We start from the raw sequence: 21,995 nt of genomic DNA on the forward strand, positions 1-21,995 counted from the left end.
TCACATTCTACGACGTCATTGACAGAACTCAGCACGTTCGGCAAATCAGTCCTGATTGTGAGCATATCTAATCACCAGCAGATAAAATACTACAATGGTTGAATGATGATTTCATCGAGTGCATCAAAATAATTCAGTTGGAATCACTGAAGTGTCTGACTAATGAGACGGCAGATGCTGTCTCGCTAACTGTGAAATCTGTAGTGGAACGTGTGTCTTATCTGTTACAAAATTGGTTCTTCTCACTAGATGACTGTGGAGACGCAGTAGAAGCTCTCTTTAGTGCAGTGGGATTGGGTGGTGGATATGACATGACGGACGCACGCACTGCATTATGTGTTATGAAACGTATCCTGAAATCTGGTCATGAAATCACGAAATAGTGATAGTGGTCAGCGATAGAGTGATAGAAAATGTGTGCGTCCACTGCTGGTAAATAACAGTAAGAAAAGCACTGAAAAGCTGGTCCGTTACTCATGTCGAGAAAATTCTGAAATTGTTATGTACCATGCAGCAGTGGGATGATCCTAATATATCTACCGTAACTGGTAAGATTTGTATATATTTTACGTTTCTATATCATAACCCAAGCTCAAATGTGAAATGTTAGTTTCTGTATGTGAATTATCTTCTCAATTAATAACATGTTAAGGATTATTATTCATTTTATATTGGTGTTAGGACGAACACTCCTTCTTGGTTTAACTTTATGTTTAACCAACATGTGCTGTGGGTGCGGTAAGTGCTGCCATCTGCAATGTCGCTGTGAACGCAATTCTCGCGGCACATAGCAGGCAGTATATAGAGATTGGTGATGTCACTGTTGTAGGTGTTCTTTTCGTCATGGTCTAACTACGTCAATGCCTGTCATACAGCTATTCTTAGGTTTTCTAAGGAATAAAATATTAAGAGAGAAGTCTATTTTGAAGTGGATGACAAAACAGTAGTGTGCATACGTCATTTTGAGAATAAGTCTGAGGTTAGGAAACACTTTTTCGAATTCTAAATGGTAAACCTATTCGTATTCCTCGAAAAGGAATGTTTTGGATAGATGATAATTGATATGGTGATATTTCGTCAGTGTCTACGTGTTTCAAAGTGTCTAGCGATTTAGATGCAAGTGCATTTTACAAGAATCTGTACTTGCCTGCGGAAATGTTTGGCTAGATATTGGCGTATAACAAAACCTGTAAGTGTGACAGGTGGAGCAATCTGTACATTATTACGAAGAAGAAATGTGACGCTCTCCAGAAAACTATAAGTTACCTTAAGTTCGGAAAATCGCATTTTTTGTTTATTTCATATTTTGATGGTAGATAAATTTGCGGTCATTTTCGTGAAAACCATAAGTCTCTAGCTTAAAAACTCACCACTTTATGTAACTTTGAAGTTAAAAGACAGAATTTATTGAATTTCGAGAAAATCGATTTGAAAATGGGGTATTGTACTCCGATAATATATTAAGGATTTAAGAAAATATGGCTGTTTCACTGGATAAAAGAATATCACCTTTGCGTATTAAACTGATTTTCATAAATATTTAGAAGATTTATCCTCCAGAAATTAAATATGTAAACATGTTTAAAAATTTGGAAAAAAGGTGAATAAAGGAAGATTTTGGTCGTGCGGCACTCATAATAGGAAGAAATAAGAGAATAGTAGTCGTGCTAATCCACAGCCTGTTTCCAGTCATTCGACCGGGTCAGGAATGGAATGAATGAAGCCCCATCTAACGGCGAGGATAGGAATTGTGCCGGCTGCCGAAGCCTGTCGCGCACCGAGCTCGATAGCTGCAGTATTCGTGAGATAGTGGATTCGAACCCCGCTGTCGGCAGCCCTGAAGATGGTTTTCCGTGGTTTCCAATTTTCACACGAAGCAAGTGCTGGGGCTGTATCTTAATTAAGGCCACGGACGCGTCCTTCCCACTCCTAGCCCTTTCCTGTCCCATCGTCGCCATAAGAACTATCTGTGTCGGTGCGACGTAAAGCAACTTGTAAAAAAAAAATGCCTGTCGCACTCCTCTGGGGGAATGACTAATGAATGTCAGATGAAATGAAATGCTATTGGAGTGTTGTTGGAATGAAACATGCCAAGGAAAACCGGAGTACCCGGAGAAAAACCTGCCCCGCCTCCGCTTTGTCGAGCACAAATCTCAGATGGAGTGAGGCCGGGATTTGAACCACGGTATCCAGCGGTGAGAGACTGGCGCGCTGCCACCTGAGTCTCGGAGGCTCTCGGTGAAGACGTATGTTCCTAAATTTTGAAAAATAATCTATAAATTGTTTGTGTACAATAAAATTTCGCTCTTGAATACTTTCAACTTACATCATTATTGGGGACCTCTTGGATTATCGTCGCGGCCCCCCAGGAATCCTGAGTGATTGATCTAAGGAACTAATTTCTGCCAGTCATATATATTTATTAACAGCTCGCCAGTTTCATTTTCGATGATGCCAGCTGTGTTAAGTTTTGACTCAGGGGTGCTGTCTTAAACGGCCGAGACGTTATCTGTCACGCGGTACTTCCTTCTGAGACCAAAAATCCACTCAAAAAATAATTCGCAAGCACAAGCTGGTTATTCCATATTTCGGTACCAAAAGACAATGCAGGAACTTCGTTTAAGAAACCACTAGAGGACGCGCGCTGCTCTCAGCTAACTCGTCTTGGCATGCCTGTCGAAGTCATATTGTTTTGCCTGCCCTTTTCAATAGTTCCAAGAAGCACGTTATGGTATCCCGTAGTTCGTAGTCATAATTCATCCATTCTGACATCATCATGCCAGATCTATCCACATACTCGCCTTTTTTTTTTTTTTTTTTTAAATCCTGCCGTTCTTGGTGTAAAGCTTGCTATTGTGTCGTAGACGGCAATAGTATTTTTAATCGCAGTTCTTCTACATAGAACGGTTGTCTTGTGAACTCATAGCGTTTTTTGCCAGGCAGAGATCGTTTTAAAGATACATGACCTTCACTCTTTCTAGTATAGCTAGCTTATCCTTCGATAGGTATTCCCAGATAATGTCTAAGACGTATGTCTGTTTGTACGTAGACGTGTTTCTTTTAGCAGCATGTAAGTTATTACGAACGTTCTGCCATCTGCTGAATGTATTTGGAAGCTGGGAAAGGTTAGAGAATCAAAGAGTATCTAGCAGGGAATAGTATTCTTCCGTGATCCGAGGAAGTGTATACCCTCTGGCTTGACAGGTAGTAATCAGACATGGCTGCATGCAATGGCATTACTTTCTTTGTTTCTTTCTTAATCAGCTTTCCCTCCAGGGTTGGCTTTTCCCTCGGACTCAGCGAGGGATCCCACCTCTACCGCCTCAAGGGCAGTGTCCTGGAGCTTCAGACTCTGGGTCGGGGGGATACAATTGGGGAGGATGACCAATACCTCGCCCAGGCGGCTTCACCTGCTATGCTGAACAAGGGCCTTGCAGGGGGATGGGAAGATTGGAAGGGATAGACAAGGAAGAGGGAAGGAAGCGGCCATGGCCTTAAGTTAGGTACCATCCTGGTCTTTTGTCTGGAGAAGAAGTGGGAAACCACGGAAAACCACCTGCAGGATGGCTGAGGTAGGAATCGAAGCCACCTCTACTCAGTTGACCTCCCGAGGTTGAGTGGACCCCGTTCCAGCCCCACCACTCTTCAAATTTCGTGCCAGAGCCGGGAATCGAACCCGGGCCTCCGGGGGTGGCAGCTAATCACACTAACCACTACACCGCAGAGGCGGACACATTGGCATTACTAAGCATGAAAATCACATAATTAGATCAGAATATTAATGAAAGTATTAGTCGCCTAACAACCAGCTAAACCTTCGCCTGCAATTGTTGGAGTGGCCATTTAATGATTTTATTTTATGATTGTCCGGCTCCATGACTAAGTGGTTAGCGTGCTGGCCTTTAATCACAGGGGTCCCGGGTTCGATTCCTGCATCTGGCGAGCCGGACTTGTCCTCGGACACTCCCGGCTGAACTAAAGAGATCTATCAATGACATCAATATGTCACAATTCACCGGCAGGAAATTCCAGAGAGAATAAAGGAAAAATGACGCAAATCGGCCCAGTAGAACGGAGTAACAGACGGACAAATTTCCCAAAGCTGTTTTCAGAAAACTCTTAGTCGCCAATGTTAAATTCTGGTAGAGTGTACAGCTTGTTTCCGTATGGTCACATCGCTGTCACTCCTTTCAATGCGTAGGCTAACAGATGGCGCTCAAATCTAAAAAAAAATCTATATTTCTCGCCCATCCCGCCTTTTTCCCCTTCGTAAAATTTGGCGAAGCGACTTAAGGTATGGTTTCCTGGAGAGTGTGAGAAGTAGTGACTTGCAGGGATTAGCTGGGTTTGTAACGCAGGGTTTTACGGTACCAACACGCTGTATATTCTCAGTTAAAACTTGTCCATGTAGGTTAAATACACCAGTAGAGATTTTGCACTCATGTTCTTCAGTGTTCTTCAGTGTCTGAACCAAAGAGGATAGAATAGAATAGAGATGAAACTCAATGATAAATTTCGGTTCCAAGCCACTTGGCGCTAGTAGTTGTAGTCTCTTTTCCGAGATAGCGCCACAGTGTGCATTCTGGTACAATACCTTAGTATTACTATCAACAGATAGCGCGGAGATTTTAACATCCGGCGCAGTGACGCACATTCGGGTATGCTTACGGCTCCTCCCCCCTCCTTTCCCTGCCCCTCGCCACCACCCCCCCGCCAAAAACTGTGATAATAATGCAGTTCTACTACTTCCATGCCCAATACATTGTAATTCATATATTTTTATTTCCAAGTACTTACTACGTTGTAAATAATGATCTGATACCCCTAGTTCGTATGGCATACTATGTTACTGAGAACATAACCACACACCTCAAAGCAGCTTCAACTTCAAATGAATGATTGACACATTAACACAAAGCTGATATTATAACAAATAAGAAATCCCTTCGAAAGCAAGACAACAGAGCACACCATATGCAAGACAATGGGGTATCACATCAATATCCAAGTACCACATGAAAATAAAAATAACAATTAAATGCACTGAGACAGGAAATATATAGAACTACATTAATAGAACCATTCAGCTTTCAGCCCCTGATGTGTACTCAAACAGGAAATACAGGATTTCAGGAGGACTGGCAAAGATATATTTCAAATAAACAAGCACAAGGAACTAAGATTTACATCACAAGCACATGAGCACTTGGAATTCAAACAACACAAATACTGTAGCATCATGGAAACTATCGATTAAAATCGATATAAGTTCGAACAAGGTTAATCGATTGGGTAAAGTCGAATTCGATGCAATTCAGCAATATTATCTCCGCAATGCTTGACGTTTTATGACTAATTAATTTGTGAGAAGTGCCCACTGATTGAGGTTAGACTTGAAATACTTTAAATACTTCACTTCGAGACAAACTGCCTTTAATTATTAACAACGCTCATTTCATGCTTACTTGCGTGCCATCTACAGAACGTGTATATAACTATTTACACGTTATGAATGACCTCCAGCGCCATCTAGAAAAAGAGACTGAAACTACCTGAAGCTAGCTACAGATTGGAACCAAAAGCCCTATTAGAGTTTCACCCCCCTGAGTCTGAACGTTTCATTACTAAGTTTACCATCATTGTGTGAAGTGTCAGCATATCACCAGGGCCGTATCGTTTCGGATGTTGCTGAACATTAGAAATTGTCCAATATTTCGAAAGTAAGGCAACAAGTCATGTTTTATAGTTATCATAAGAGTAAGTAAATTGAGGAATTTGGCACTTTAATATTTTAAACATTCAAAATGATGCCATCATTTCAACGGTTTTATCATGTATTTCCACTTTTCCAGTAAACTGGAATCTAAGAGGAAACGTTGTTTGACTGAGTGAATTTTCCAAATAATCATCTTGGTGTTCTCTTTTGCTGTGGGTCTATTTTAGTACAATATATGTGACTAGTTGATTATATGAGGCGGCCCCGCGTGTCTGCCTCTTACCCGGAGGCCCTGGGTTCGATTCCTCGCCAGGGCAGGGATTTTTACCTGCATATGAGGGCTGGTGCGAGGTCCACTCAGCCCTCGTGATTACAATTGAGGAGCTATCTGACTGCGAGATGGCGGCTCCGGACTAGAAATCAAAAAATAACAGCCGAGAGGATCCGTCGTGCTGACCACACGACACCTCGTAATCAGCAGGCCTTCGGGCTGAGCAGCGGTCGCTTGGCAGGCCGCCTCCCCCCCCCCCCCTGGCGGCGGAGTTTGTACCAAAAATGGGTGTAATAATGGTGAAAAATTGGTGCAAACGTGGTGCTAATTTAGTGGAAAATCGATCATTGCACCGATGGAAACTCCACCATAATTACAGCACATAGTTTCTCTCATTCACACCACTTTTACACTAACGAAGTGACATTTTACACCAGAAATGAAGTACATTAATCAGACAATTTCTGTACCAAGTTCGCGCCAAAAATACATGAAAGGTTTTCTTTCTTCCTTCTTTATTGTCAGCGCCACTGTCGAACCAAATTTGCTTCAAAAATGCTCCAAAGCTACACCAAGGTTTGGGGTGATTTGTGGAATCACCTTGCTGTCATTTTAGTGCAAAAGTTTTGCAGTTTTCTTCGTGTTTAGCCCACAAATATAATGGTTCAAAATTGGTGTATGATGGTGTGTTTCTGGTGTAACCTTCGAAGCTAAGATTGTGATGTATTGATTTCAATTTTTTTCACTTTTTTAACAACAAAAGTTTGTATTCTTATTGGCATTTAAATTTATTTTAAATTCTAATTTTTAATTCATTTTTTGGACGTGAGCACTTGCTCCCTCCCTTTGTCGCCGGTCGTAATTACTGTCTATGTGATGAGTAGTTGCTCGCGTTTAACTTTGTTTTGCCCGTCACTTAGAGAAACTTGTGAAACGGACAATTGTCAGATTTGTCGACGTTCGTATAACGACACTGAGGGCACCCAAGAGAAAGCTATGTCCGTTAATGTATTTTTGATTGGACCCAAGTGCCATTAACTTACACAGTTAGGAATTATTTCCGTTTTCATATCCAAGTGCCTATTGAACACCGTTGCCAACAGTCCTCTCTGTACGGTGTACGTGTTATGTACGCTTCCTCGAAAGTTTTAAATTAACCTTTTTTATTATTGGAAATGTTAACATCTTTATGCAGTTTTTCCCCCCTGTTCGAACATAACTCATTTCTTGGACATGTATGAACTCTCTAGGGAACTCTCAAGCTTTGAATGTTGTGGTTCACCTCTGAGCTGGTTTCAGATTATCCAATGACGCGTCTGTAAATCTGACATCTGGGACTTGCTGCCGGAATTACCCTACTACTATATACAGTATTATGTTCCCAGTCAGCGCACACCGAACTCCGTCAATCGTTTCCTAATCAGCCACTGAAATGTGAAATGTGATGTTACAGCGCAGCATCCAGGCGTGAATTTTATGGATAATGTATTTTGTCGTTTCTATGACTAATATTGTGATGTAATTCTTCTGCGTGACAGAGCACTGCTTCAGTTTCAAGTGGATGTAGCCTCCGTGGCTCAGGCGACAGCGCGTCGGCCACTCATCGCTGGGTTCCGTGTTTCAAATCCCTGTCACTGCATGTCAGATTTGTGCTGGACAGGTTTTCTCCGTGTACTTCGGTTTTCCCTGTCACCTTTCATTCCAGCAACACTCTCCATTAACATTTCATTTCATCTGTCAGTCATTAACCATTGCCCCAGAGGAGTGCGACAGACTTCCGCAGCCAACACAATTCCTAGATGGGGGCTTCATTCATTCCATTGCTGACCCGGTCAGTAACTGGAAAACAGGTTCTAGGTTTTCATTTTCAAATAAAGATGGTGTTTAATTTCGATTCCGAACGCGAAGCAGGTCCTTCGAGACACAAAAAATTAAAACCTTCTCTGAAAACACCCAGAAGGAAACAAAATTACAGGCAGTCCTGGGAGAGTATAGAAGAGTTCCGTCTTGATCCAACATGTGAGGACGGAGGCAAGTGTAAGCTTTGTAAGGTGATATTTGTCTCGAAATTAACAGATATTAAAATACACAACAAAAAGCGAAAAGCGCATTAAAAGCATGAAGGTCGTATCGGTAATTGCAAGGCTGCTTTCAACAACGAGACTGTCGTAGCGAGTGTTCAGCACACACTGCAGAATTAAAACTCTCGGAACACAATATACCGTTTACAGCCATGGACAGTGCACTAAAACAGGCTAATTAATTAACAAATTTCAAGATATTCCTATTTGATATAATTGCTGGTTGCTATTATTGCACACATTCTACGAATTTTAGTGTACTTGGGTGAAATCAGCACTGTGCGGTTTTAAGTTAAATAATGCGGTTTATTTATAATTTCAGTACGGTTTTTCAGTTTCCGGAGGTTGGCAACGCTGGATCCATATAAACTTTTACAATTGTATGCCATAACTAGGGCCCGTAGATTTAGGTTTTAACCTACTTTTTTCCTGACTAATTAATTAACAAATGTCAACATATGCAGGAGAAATGGTCAATATTAAAGGATATGAGAGGAACGATTATTTGATACAAAATACTTCATATGGACATATGCCCTATTCCGAATGGTTTGCGAGATAGAACACATTTAATGTACATTTGTCGCGCACGTATGAGTCTTCTTACCCAACAGGGCACAAGATTTCCGCATGTAATGTTCGCCATACACGTGTTTGAGGGACATTGATACGTGCAGAAAGTCGCCGTGTGCTGGAAGCAGGACAGCGTGCTGTAAGTGATGGGCAACGCTCCCGCTGGAGACTCTCGAGACTGACAATTTCGACACACTCGCGAGAATCTCGAGACCGATTCTCCTGTGCTGCGATCTATGCGACGTACCAATAACTACGAATGTAAGCTTGGTCGTATATCAGTAGTTATTGCGTGAAATCATGTTCTCATACGGAAAAGTATGAGCCAATACTGTACCAGGAAAAGTTCGTGGGTTTAGGGCATGAGAAGGATCTCAGGTAGTGGAAGTTGATTTTGGAGCCGATACAGAGCAGGATAGAATCGCAGGGCGAATAATAGATGTTTATACTTTTTCCAAATAATTTATTAATAATGTTGAATGATTCATCACCCTGCAATATTAATATAGGACTCAGATCTTTCATTGAAATCAAAAGTTTAAACGTAAATCTTCTTGAACTCAGTTCGAGAAAAATAAATAAATATCACTGATCCTATAGTCTTTCTAGCTTTTGTGAAAACACGAAGTGTCAGTTCTTCACCTAAAGTCTTTCTAAGTATTAATTCATGAAATGAACACACACTTATAATTGAAAATTGAAATAAGAATTTTAATTTCTGTTGAAAGTTTCTTAGTTTGTTAGCCTTGAAATATAGAACACTTGAAAACCCTAGAGTTCTTCTATGTAATATGAATATTAAATTTTGAAAAATAAATTTATCATTAAAGATGAACTTTTGAGAAATGTTGAAAAACTACGAAGTATCGTTCGCACGCAGCACTGAGAAAATTACTGTTAAAGATTGATAAGAAAAAGTCAGTCAGTTTGTGACTACTCACTTAGTAAAGAAAATTTGGCTTACAAATGTTGATGTGGAGAATGGGAGTCTGGAACATTCCGCGGAGTGCGGACGGAGACTCGAACTCGATGTTCTACGAAGAAACCACGTAGACGTCCCTCGATGGGTACCATAGATGAGATGATGTTTGAGGTAGCTGGATCTTGTAGAATTTCATCAAGATTTCCGCTGCTCGTGGAGGTGATTTTAGCACACGGAAAGTTCAATTGGCGCAAGTAGTAATCACAGATGCTATCATTCACTGTCAAACACAGTTCAGTTCGTATTTTAATTTTAGGACGTTAAATGAATAACTACAGTCCTTGCTGCATAAAACACTATTTAAAATCGTCACTGAGAACGTCCATAAATACACAGTTCAAACACTTGAAAAAGCAACGTGTAATAATTCTCATCACAGTCTCTGAATCACTATCCTAGCAGATAACACTGATTTTCTGGTAGTGATAATATTATATTACCTTAGAAAAAGTTCATAATATTCACCAAGTTTATCACTGGAGTAAGTCGTGGCCTAATATGGCACGAACACTACGTAAATAAAGAGACACAGTTCAAGGATGTACTGTATTAGAAGAAATGAGTCCTAGAATAGTTAGAGTTATTGTACACGACAGTTTCTGTTTATTGTAGTAGTTCAATATTAAGTGAAATTAACTAAGTCCACATGTCATGTTCTAGTCTGTGAATATCAAATATTTGACTTCGTACTTCAATGATTTCACACGTGTTATATTTCGAAATGTCTGTGAATTATATTGTAGTCGCAGCACGATAGACTAAGTACGGTGCGACGTCTTTTACAAGTGCGACGGCGATTGATTATCCCATAATTTCGTCTCCGCGAAACGCGACGGAAAGTACTATCTCCGAGACTGCATTGACAGACTGTACGAGGGTCAGTCTCCCCTCTGTCTCACACACACACACACACACACACACACACACACACACACACACACACACACTCTCTCTCTGCTTGTCAGCCTTGACATAGTGGCATATATATCTGCGCCGGGAGGGGTGGCGCTCTGAATCATGTGACCGAGAGTGCTCAATTTTCTTAAACTTTATATTGTTATAATTCAAAAACTACTGGACAGATTGCTTTGAAATTTACAGGATTTTACTTTTACGATGTCTGCTACAATTTAGCGTTGGTCCTGTTCAAATCGGTTAATGCGTTAAAAAGTTCACGAAAGAAAAGTTATTTCGAGAAATATCTCTAGGGGAGGCAAGTTTCAAGCGATAGGTGACGTCACTTGACCTCGCCTGGCTCGCTCGTGGAGTCTGGTACGTACTGGAATGTTCCTTCGCTCAGCTGTTCGCATGTCGGACGGAAATTGTATGCTGAAATAAAGTTTTTTCAATTGATATGTGTCAGGGCCTAGGCCTTCCTGGTACATCACATTTTGTCAAACGCCTGAAAAAGTTGTACATGTTCAACTACGAGTCCCTTGATACCATTAACGAAAGTGAAAACAGAATGCCAGTATCTTAAACTGTTCATGGCTTATTTGAGGTGGACATCTTAGCTGAACAACCCTCCATAATTTGTGAATAACTGTACACCTACCTGGGTACTAGACGCGTGCGTTATTCGAACGTGAGACGGGGCAAGATGCGCCTTATTGCGTGTGCAACCACCATCACGCATGAGTGGAGCGTGTAATCGAAAATCGACAGGGTAGTGATAGGCAATGCCCTTGAGACCGATTCTCTAGTGCTGGATCTGTGCGACGTTCCAGTAACTACGAGCGTCAGCTTCTCATATGGAAACACGTGTGGCGGTAAAATTTGCGAAAAGCCTAGGAAAGTATTGCATGTTCAACTACGAGGCCCTTAATACCATTAACGAAAGCCCAAACAGAATGTCAGCATCTTAAACAGTTCACGAGTTATTCAGGTGGACATCGTAGCTGAGTAACCTTTATAATTTGTTAAAAACTGTAGATAGGATGTACACCTCTCTGGATACCTCGCAGTTGTTGTCGACAGGATAGCTTCTTGTGATGCAGACCAGGCCCGGAGGTGTTCTGTGACGATTTTCCTTCAGCGATATTGTGTGCTTTTAAGTACTGGATCATCCCAGAAGTATTTCTGCTGACGCATTTTACTTCTTTTGAACGAACAATGCAGCGGGCTGTGCCATGTGGCATCTCTTCAAAACAACCTACATCCACGACTTACGTTGCGTTTCGGACTTCGTCTTGGAGTTGTCGCGTATTACGCATTGCACCGTCATATACTGAAGTACCTAATTATGACGCGAATACATTATAAAGAATTTTTTTCTTTGTCACTTAAACATCGGTAAACACAAGCAGTGGTCATATGATATTGAATGTCGGTCTGATAACGATGTACACCTACCTGTCGAAAGAATTCGAGGAAACTCAGGCATTTTAGATTACACGTTCGGCTCATGCCTAATGGTTGTTGCATATGCAGCAAGGCGCATCTCGGGTTCGAATAATGCACGCCTCTAGTATCCAGGTAGGTGTACCTATAGCAGCGCCAGTAGTTCTGTACTTAACCGACTTATTCATGTACTTACCGCTGCACACAATGCCAGAATGAGTATCCTTTATAATTATGTTATAAAAGCAAAGCTATCTCCGTACAGGCCATGAAGGCCCTGGGAGGAGTGGAAGGTAAAGGCTTCCACTATCCGTATCCTCGGGAGTTGATGGGGTAGAGTAGTCAGCTCTACGCCCGGCCGCCTTTGCCCCTAGGAATTAACCTGGTACTCACTTTTGGTGTAGGATGAGTGAACCTCAGGGCCATATGCACCTCCGAAAGTGCAAATCTTGTTTCTTAATTTTTTTTACTTCCTGACTAGGAATCGAACCCACGTCCTTTCGGGTGAATCGAGAACGCCTTTACCGCCTCGGCCAGGCAGCCCCTATAATTATGTTATACTTCGTCAAAGTAGACCTCGGTAGAGATGAAAGAAATGAACGCCTAGTGGCTTGTTGGCACGTATTTACGGAATGAACGCCCTAGTCGTTTGTTGGCACGTATTTACGGAATGGAGAAGGTGTGTGGTTCGCTATTCGCATACTGGGCACAAACAACGCTCAGGTCCATCTACCTGTAGACCTACGACGCGTTGATCGCCACACAATGCGTCGACAACGCTCTCGAAATCTCTCGAAAATTCTTGCGAGAAACAGTTCCTGCGCTAGTCTTTGTATAAATCTCAAGATATCTCGAGACCCTGTCCGCAGACTGCCCATCACTAGTTGCTGTTCCTGCACAGGTTATTGAACACGTTCAGAAGAAAAATCCACAGTTGTAGCCCTTCGGGCAAGCAACTCAAGGTTGAAAACATCCTAGGGTTTTAGCACGAATTTTAGGTGAATAAAATGTAATAGAGTATGAGAATATATTCCTAAACATTACAACCCTTTTCTTAATCATCGTTACCGCGTCGATTAGATGAGCATTTTGCCTTTCTCTACCACTGCGCCAATGTGAGTCAATGCAGAGTTTCACTTACGCCCTTATAACTACATTGGATGTGGATATTTTTTCAGAAAAGCCAAAAACCCTTAGGGTATTGAACCAAGGAACACATTACAGGAAGAATCATGTAAATATGTTAATTTGGCTAGGGTTTGAATCAAGAAGAAAATTTATAAACAATAAATTTTAGACTGGTTTTCCGAAACTTCATTTAGACCGGAAGTGATTTGCGATTTTTTTTTTTTTTTTAAGTTTCACAAGAGTCACAATTTGAAACCCTTCAGCTTTCAGCACAGTTGAGGAAATTGCTTAATTTTACGTTTTCGTAGTACGGCGAAATGTTTCCAGCATTAACATGGGAACTTGGAAGAACACCTGTTTCACGCAATGTGCTGAAACTGTCTACGATGAGGAATTCGACGTGTCGGAAAGCGCCGATGGTATTCCTCGACAGCAGCAGGAGCAGTAAACATACACCATATTCTTCATTAGTGTAGATGTGTGGCGCAGGTAAGCGATGCTTCTCACATTCACAACTGCTAGTTTAATGGCAGAGCAAAGAGGTTGAAAGGAACGAAGTAGGTTGGGCTAGAATAAAACGTCAAAGAGGTTGGGTGGTTCAGACACACACTATCTCAGAGGAAAATGTACGAGGGTGAGTCAATAAATAAACATGTGTGTGCCTTATACCATTTGAAATTACGCGCGCAAGTTTTGCCAACAGCTGGCAGCATATGTATGCTTGTCGTACGACATCTCGCAGCCACTCTGTCAGTCAGAGGCTGTTAATGCACGACGGCGCATGTGTTGCATGACTATACACGAGAAGAACAGCGTGCAGTAGTGCGTTGTTTGTGGGCCAAAGGACTGTCCACAGAAGAGGTGCATCGCGTCTATGGTGAAAACTGTTTCTCTCGGAAAGCTGTGTTCAATTGGACCCAGAAGTTTAACCATGGAAGGAAGAGCATCACAGATGGGGAGAGCTTGGAACATCCACCGTACTGTCCTGACTTAGCCCCCAGTGATTTTCATCTGTTTAGGCCCCTAAAAAATCATTTGGGTGGCCGTCATTTTGATTCAGATGATGCCGTAATCCATGAGGTTACACGTTGGCAGCGACAGCAACCAAAGGACTTCTTTGCTGCTGGCTTTCAAGGATTTGTAAAAAGATGGGATACGTGCCTGAATGTACAGGGTGAATATGTGGAAAAGTGAAATAAATGTCAGAAAGTTACTTTGATTATTTTTGCCTCAATTCAGTTTTGCAACTTATTTATTGACTCACCCTCGTACATAAAATGTGTTGTATCTCAGAAACCATTCGGAATAGGGCAGATGAAGATCGTTCCTGTCATATTTCTCCCGGTGCACCGTGTATATATTCGTTTCACTCTTCCTAAAACAAAATACCTCAATGAGGGGTTGGCACCACCTAAATACCTCTTTCTTTGGCCTTCTTCAAGAGAAGAATTGTTATTTTCCTATTGAACGTTATCGACCGAGCGGTTAGGAGCGTTCAAAAACTGTAACCTTGCATTCGGAAGACATTGGGTTCGAACCCCGATATCGACAGCCCTGAAGATGATTTTCCGTGGTTTTACATTAACAATTGAAACTTATAGTGAAATGATTTCCACCATTCTTATAAGCAGAAGGACGGAGATAGGTCAGGTTTACTACAGCACGCCCCATGCCATCTGGTGACACCTTGATGCAGCTGATAGAGAGGCTTGGCCACCAGTTTTCCACAGAGAACACAACTGGCAGAAAGCGTGGTGCATGGTTGCTGCAATATTTTTCTAACTTTACCTGTTATGTAGTAAAAATTGCCTAAATTGCACTTCTTGAAAAAATGGATTGCTACAGATAGAAACTTTATTACGGTTGGTCGAGTACTAAGGTATTTCGTTCCTTTAGCACATTTGGACTTCTATACAATCAGGAATTTTATGGACAAGGCTAGAAATTGGTAGATATATTACTGAATATATTCTCCACTTGCGGGCAAGTTACAATGAGACTGTTATAACGTAACGTAGTCAATATTTGACATAAACACTACAAAAATTAAACTACCAACATCTGTTCCTAATTTCGTCCCCCACCAAATTTATGGAAAGTACAATTAATTTTAATGTATTTTTCCTTTCTAAGCTTACCAAAACACTTTCCCTGTAATGAATTGCTTGAAGGCCATTTATGAAAAATATTTTTAACATTGTCTTTGAGAGTTGCTCATGGGATGTTAACCACTTTACTTGCTCGTTTGTCCACTATCTTGTCCCTCACTGCCTCAATAGCCTGTTTCAAAGCCTCCTTATCCACTGCTTGCGTTGTCCCACTTTAAAATAATAATAATAAAGTTCATAAATAACAAATACAATGAACGGGGACGAAATTACGAACATTCCCTGTTTTATTATAATGGTCGCAACAGTAACTCACGCCAGCCACCTCACTGTAGCGATTACACGGGAGAAACTACAACACACGACTGAAATGCAGTCCAGTATTTCATACACATATCAGCGCTAACGTGTAGCCTCCGTGGCTCAGACGGCAGCGCGTCGGCCTCTCACCGCTGGATACCGTGGTTCAAATTCCGGTCATTCCATGTGAGATTTGTACTGGATAAAGCGGAGGCGGGACAGTTTTTTTTTTTATTTTTTTTTTTAGGTACTCCGGTTTTCCCTGTCATTTTTCATTCCAGCAACATTCTCCATTTTCATTTCGTAGCATCTATCAGTCATTAATATATATACATCACTCTGGGAGTGGCGACCCCATCGTAATAACAGCCTATACATGATTCATTCCTTCCATCCCTGACCTGGTCAATGACTGGAAAACAGGTTGTAGGTTTTCATTTTCATCAGTGCTCACTCTAGTTCAGCATGAAAAATGAATCCTTCTTGTACACGGAAACTAAACGTGGTGCACACAACGGGAGCGCGCGATAAACGTTAGGTGCCAATCGTGCAAACTGGAAATCCCCAGGCTAAGGTTTAGCAAATTAAAGTCAGTCTTTGTGGTTCAATGGATATATCGCTTGTCTTTGGTCTGAGGGTCCCGGTTCAATTCTCAGAATCATACCCCTCGTACTATTAATTCCCCTGGCTTGGGGACTGGGTATTTATGACGTCTTCGCCATTCATTCCATCCTAATTAGGTCACCGCCAAACCTATACAGATGCCAAACACCATTATTGAAAAACTAAAACCTGTTTTCCTATCAGTGACCGGGTCAGGGATGGAATGAATGAAGCCCCCATCTTGCGACGAGGATAGGAATTGTGCCGGCTGCCGATGCCTCTGGGGCAATGATTAATGACTGACAGATGCTAGTTGCTTTATGTCGCACTGACACAGATAGGCCTTATGGAGACGATGGGACAGGAGATGGCTAGGAGTGGGAAGGAAGCGGCCGTGGCCTTAATTAAGGTACAGCCCCAGCATTTGCCTGGTGTGAAAATGGGAAACCACGGAAAACCATTTTCAGGGCTGCCGATAGTGGGGTTCGAACCTACTATCTCCCGAATACTGGATACTGGCCGCACTTAAGCGACTGCAGCTATCGAGCACGGTCGACTGACAGATGAAATGAAATTATATTGGAGAATGTTGCTGGAATGAAACATGATAGGGGAAAACCGGAGTACCCGGAGAAAAACCTGTCCCACCTCCGCCACCATGAATCTGACATGGAGTGACCGGGATTTGAACCACGGAACCCAGCGATGAGAGGCCGACGCGCTGCCGCCTGAGCCACGGAGGCTTAAACATATTATTATTATTATTATTATTATTATTATTATTATTATTATTATTATTATTATTATTAAATGTCCGACCCGTTGGCTGAATGGCTACCGTACTGGCCTTTGGTTCAGAAGATCCTGGGTTCGATTCCCGGCCGGGTCCGGGATTTTAACCTTAAAAGGTTAATTCCAATGGCCCGGGGCTGGGTGTTTGTGCTGTTCCCAACATCCCTGCAACTCACACACCACACATAACACTATCCTCCACCACAATAACACGCAGTTACCTACACGTGGCAGATGCCGCCCACCGTCATCGGAGGGTGTGTCTTACAAGGACTGCACTCGGTTAGAAATAGGCACACGAAATTATTATTATTATTATTATTATTATATGTCCGCCTCTGTGGTGTAGTGGTTAGCGTGATTAGCTGCCACCCCCGGAGGTCCGGGTTCGATTCCCGGCTCTGCCACAAAATTTAAAAAGTGGTACGAGGGCTGGAACGGGGTCCACTCAGCCTCGGGAGGTCAACTGAGTAGAGGTGGGTTCAATTCCCACCTCAGCCATCCTGGAAGTGGTTTTCCGTGGTTTCCCACTTCTCCTCCAGGCAAATGCCGGGATGGTACATAACTTAAGGCCACGGCCGCTTCCTTCCCTCTTCCTTGTCTATCCCATCCAATCTTCCCCATCCCCCGCAAGGCCCCTGTTCAGCATAGCAGGTGAGGCCGCCTGAGCGAGGTACTGGTCATTCTCCCCAGTTGTATCCCCCGACCAAGAGTCTGAAGCTCCAGGACACTGCCCTTGAGGCGGTAGAGGTGGGATCCCTCGCTGAGTCCGAGGGAAAAACCGAACCTGGAGGGTAAACAGGTGATGATGATGATGATGATGATGATGATGATTGTTATTATTATTATTATTATTATTATTATTATTAATTTAAAATTTTGAATTTTACATTATTACCAGCGGTCGTACCCATCGTTCGGTGGTGGTAGTGTCCGACCCATGATCACAGATTCTATTCCAACCAACAAAAGAGAACACTAAATCTGAAAGATTGCATTTCGTTTTAGCAGTTGTACCTATTAAAAGAAGGCTACGGCCACACTTGCGGTTTGTTCACGCAGCTTGACGACAACACGTGGCCACACTTGCGTGTTTGTACAGCGTGATTTTATTAGTGTGTTGTATATTGTGCGTAGCAAAACATCGCCATTGCTCTGCATATGGAAGGCATTCCATTTTTAAATAATAATTCCGTTGTTGCGTTATGTGCTGCGTTGGTTGTTCTTCGTCGTCGTCTGCGTCAAAGAAAATATTGGATCCATCCTATATTAAGTGACAGGTCACCCATCAAGTGGACAATTTGTACTCCTACACACGTCTCCCTCAAAACAGCGCCCGTTACTGTTAACCACGCATCTCTTTCTATTTCCCTGTTTTTGAAGTCTTTGTCCTTTGTGTCGTAAAGGCATGGGTACCTTTGTACTTCCAAAATTATCAGTTCACTGTCTAACATTCTCCTAAGTTTTAAACACGAACAAAACCGCAGCGTCTTCTTTCCGCAAGTGTGGCCGTAGCCTAAACGGGAGTGAAATACCAGCGCTCTGTTATCTGTGAGTGTGATAACGCTTGGTTGATATTTAGCAGCAGCAAGATACGCGAGGGGAGAGGGACTCAGCGCTGGGGCTGCAATAGCACTCTCCGATGTCTTCCTCTCAGAAATACGTGTGACGTTTTTTATCATTGCTTTTAAGTTTTGTAAATGTCAGATGCTTACGTTATTTCCATCGTTCTCGTCTGAGGTTTGGGCTTCACCGATAGCCTCGGTAGCCCTCAGTCTTCTTCTTCTTCTTCTTCATCTTCCACAGCTGTGGTGTCGCGGGTGCCAACTGTGTCGCACATGTGGATTTGGCCTTGCTTTACGGCCAATGCGTGCTTCTGTGGTGTGTTGTCTGAATATGAAGAGGAAAGTGTTCGTCCCCGAGCGAGAAGAATTAATAACACACTATTAAAATCCCTGACCGGGCCAGGAATCAAACCCGGGACCCCCTGAACCGAACGCCTCAACGCTGACCATTCAGCCAATGTGTCGAACCTTGGTAGCCCTCAGTATACGCCACTAAAGAAACCTAAAATGAATGTACAGTATATGCTACCTATAACCTTTCAACCAATAATCTATTCTGAAGTAGGGTAGGTAACTGAGAACTCTTGTTTCCGCGTTGGGTTCCTTCAAATCTTCCACTGCACGCACACAACCGCAGTGAACGCGTCCTCGAACAACACAATCTGTCTTCTCACTCTCGCTGAGAAGCGAACAACTTATCTTCAGCTTTCTTACCATCCATAAGATTGCTGGCCTGGTTAGTACAAAGCGCACATCGAATTGTCTTCCAAATGCTCGTGTTTCAATCAAGGTATGTTCTGTGACTGGACACTACGAACTAGCTACTTTTCTTTCAATTCTTTACGTCGCACCGACACAAATAGGTCTTATGGTGGCGATAGGATACAAAAGAGCTAGTAGTGGAAAGGGAGCAACCGAGTCCTTAATAAAGGTACAACCCCTGTAATTTTCCTGGTGAAAAACCATCTTCAGAGCTACCGATAGTGGGGCTGGAACCCACTAACTCCCGAATGCAAGCTCACAGGTGCGCGTCTCTAACCGCACGGCAAGCTCGCCAAATCATTGAACCCCTTGTCCTCACCGATTGGGCTCTTCCAAGGAAGCCTGTAAGGTTATGACGTTTCTGACGTCTTAATCTCACCTTGGGGTCATTGCACCCATTCAGAACCGTCTTATCACAGCTGTTCGGTCTCAGTGGTTTTTTTTATTTTTAATACGATGTGAACCATGTGGACTACAATGTAATTTTTAATTTCAATTTGTATGCATGTACACGCATCACAAGAAAATGACTGAACAGAATTTTGTGAAAATAGATATGTAAAGTTGCGCAATAAAAAACTACAGTCTAGGCTATAAATATTATTCACATTGGCTGAAATAGTAGTTTAGGGAAAGTCCTGAAACTTTCTTTCTTTCTTTCTTTCTTTCTTAATCCGTTTATCCTCTAGGGTTGGTTTTTCTCTCGCACTCCGCGAGGGATCCCACCTCTACTGCCTCAAGGGCAATGTCCTGGAGCGTGTGACTTCGGGTCTGGGATACAACTGGGGACGAGGTGGTCTCGCCTGCTAAGCTGAAGAGGGGCCTTGTGGGAGATAAGGAGATTGGAAGGGATAGTCAAGGAAGAGGGAAGGAAGCAGCCGTGGCCCTAGTGCGGCCTTGCGTGGCCTTAAGTTAGGTACCATCCCGATTTCGAGGATGGGTGAGGTGGGAAACTACTTCGAGGATAGCTGAGGTGGAAAAAGAACCCCCTCTACTCAGTTGACCTACCGAGGCTGAGTGGACCCCGTTCCAGCCCTTGTACCGCTTTTCAAATGTAATGGCATAGCCGGGAATCGAACCCGGGCCTCCGGTGGTGGTAGCTAATCAGGCTGGCGACTACGCCACAGGGGCGGACAGGCCTAAAACTTAATTCTCAAATATTATTGGTCCTATTGATAAATACCGCATAACAAAATTTATAGAAAATATAGTAATGTTACTCATCTTACGTCTAACTACTTTTACGGTTTTCGGACTCACCGAGCTGTCGGAATTCTGTAACGTGCCAGTAAATCTACCGACACAGCCCGGACTGATCGAACCTCCCAAGTTCTGGCGCTGTACTCAGCTCGACACAGAAAGTGTAATTTCCAATCATGTAGGTCCTAGTTCTACTATGACGATGTGATCACTCCGCTCTGTTGGTCCCCCAGCCGGAGTGTGGCGCTGCAGTCGCAACAGCACTACGTGGCCAACGAGTGCTTCATTCTGATTGGCTCCGCCATGTTTTAGCCAAATATCCCGCCAGCTGTATTCCGTACAGGGTAAGATCACTCTTTATGCAATTTCAAGGTACAAGCTACCTGTTTTAACTTTAACACTATCGAAAATAAACACGGGAGATTGTTTTCTATTATTAGTTTCGAAATGTATGTTACTTTACGTATTTCTGAGGTCTGAGTTTTGAAGAAAATTACGCTAGGCTGTTGTACTTATGGATGCAGAAACTGATCGGAAAGGAATTTAAAATGAAATTGGACAATAAATTGCTTGGTTTCAGCTCTGAAAGTAGCACGTTATAAGACGCTCCTAGCAACGAGTAGAGTTGTCTCATGCATTATAATGGCAACAATAATAACAAAATGGGTTAGTAATTTTATGGAGGCCAAGGCAGTAAATGTCAGATTTCTCCGTTAATATTCGCCGTATCGAAAACCTGTACATAACGAAGGTTGTTTAGAATATAATTTCCGATCTTTTACGTTTCATGCAATTTACTGTGTACCGGTAAGGAAAAATAACACATTTTCACGATTTTTTTGACAAATTTCTAAATATCCCCGAAAATATGTTTTATTTAACACCTGTACATAACAGAAGGTACAGGAAAGGTCACTCTCGATCGTTTATGTCTTATTCATTTTCACCATATGAGATATCATGATTGATATATTCTCGAATTCAAGCTTTTATGGCTATTCATCTCTTAAAAGACGTGTTTATAAGTGCCGCCTAACATCAAGTTGAGTTCTCCCATACATTATAATGATAACAATAATAGTCCGACTCCGTGGCTGAATGGTCAGCGTACTGCCCTTCAATTCAGAGGGTCCCGGGTTCGATTCCCTGCCGGGTGGGGTATTTTAATAGCTCGGGCTTGGGGACTGGGTACTTGTGTTTGTCCCAAGACTCTGTTCTTCATATTTTGACAACACACCATACTACAAACCACCACAGAAACACGCAATAGTGATTACATCCCTCCATACAGTATTGGCGTTAGGAGGGGCATCCGGCCGTTAAACAGGCCCAAATCCACATATGTGTGGCGCAGTTCGAACCCACAATCCCGCAGTTGTAATAAAAGCGGTAGAAAAAGAAGAATGCAATCATAACAGTAATCACAATGTATTAGCAAAACCGATAGAAGCAAATACAGAATGTTTAAAATTAGTTTCACATCACGGGGATCGAACCGCGGGTGGTCGGTAAGCCAGTCCTGAATACCAAGACCAGGATAACTGCTTGTTTTCATCGTGCAACAAGCAGTATTT

At 42.5% G+C, this 21,995-nt stretch overlaps 1 protein-coding gene across 2 annotated transcripts in view; it reads left to right on the forward strand.

Moving 5' to 3' along the window:
* Nucleotides 1-21,995, forward strand: part of LOC136882300 (calcium release-activated calcium channel protein 1) — a 398,148-nt gene that overhangs the window by 162,861 nt on the left and 213,292 nt on the right. Inside the window, exon 1 of one of the 2 annotated variants that reach the window (XM_067154871.2) lies at nt 166-548. The exons of the other annotated variant lie outside the window; for it this stretch is intronic. The gene's annotated coding sequence lies outside the window, so the exon portion shown is untranslated. Of the gene's footprint in view, nt 1-165; nt 549-21,995 lie in introns of those variants that run through there. 2 annotated transcript variants of the gene reach the window in all.

Source organism: Anabrus simplex, chromosome 10 (assembly GCF_040414725.1).
Source record: "Anabrus simplex isolate iqAnaSimp1 chromosome 10, ASM4041472v1, whole genome shotgun sequence".
Classification (NCBI taxonomy): Eukaryota; Metazoa; Arthropoda; class Insecta; order Orthoptera; family Tettigoniidae; genus Anabrus; species Anabrus simplex.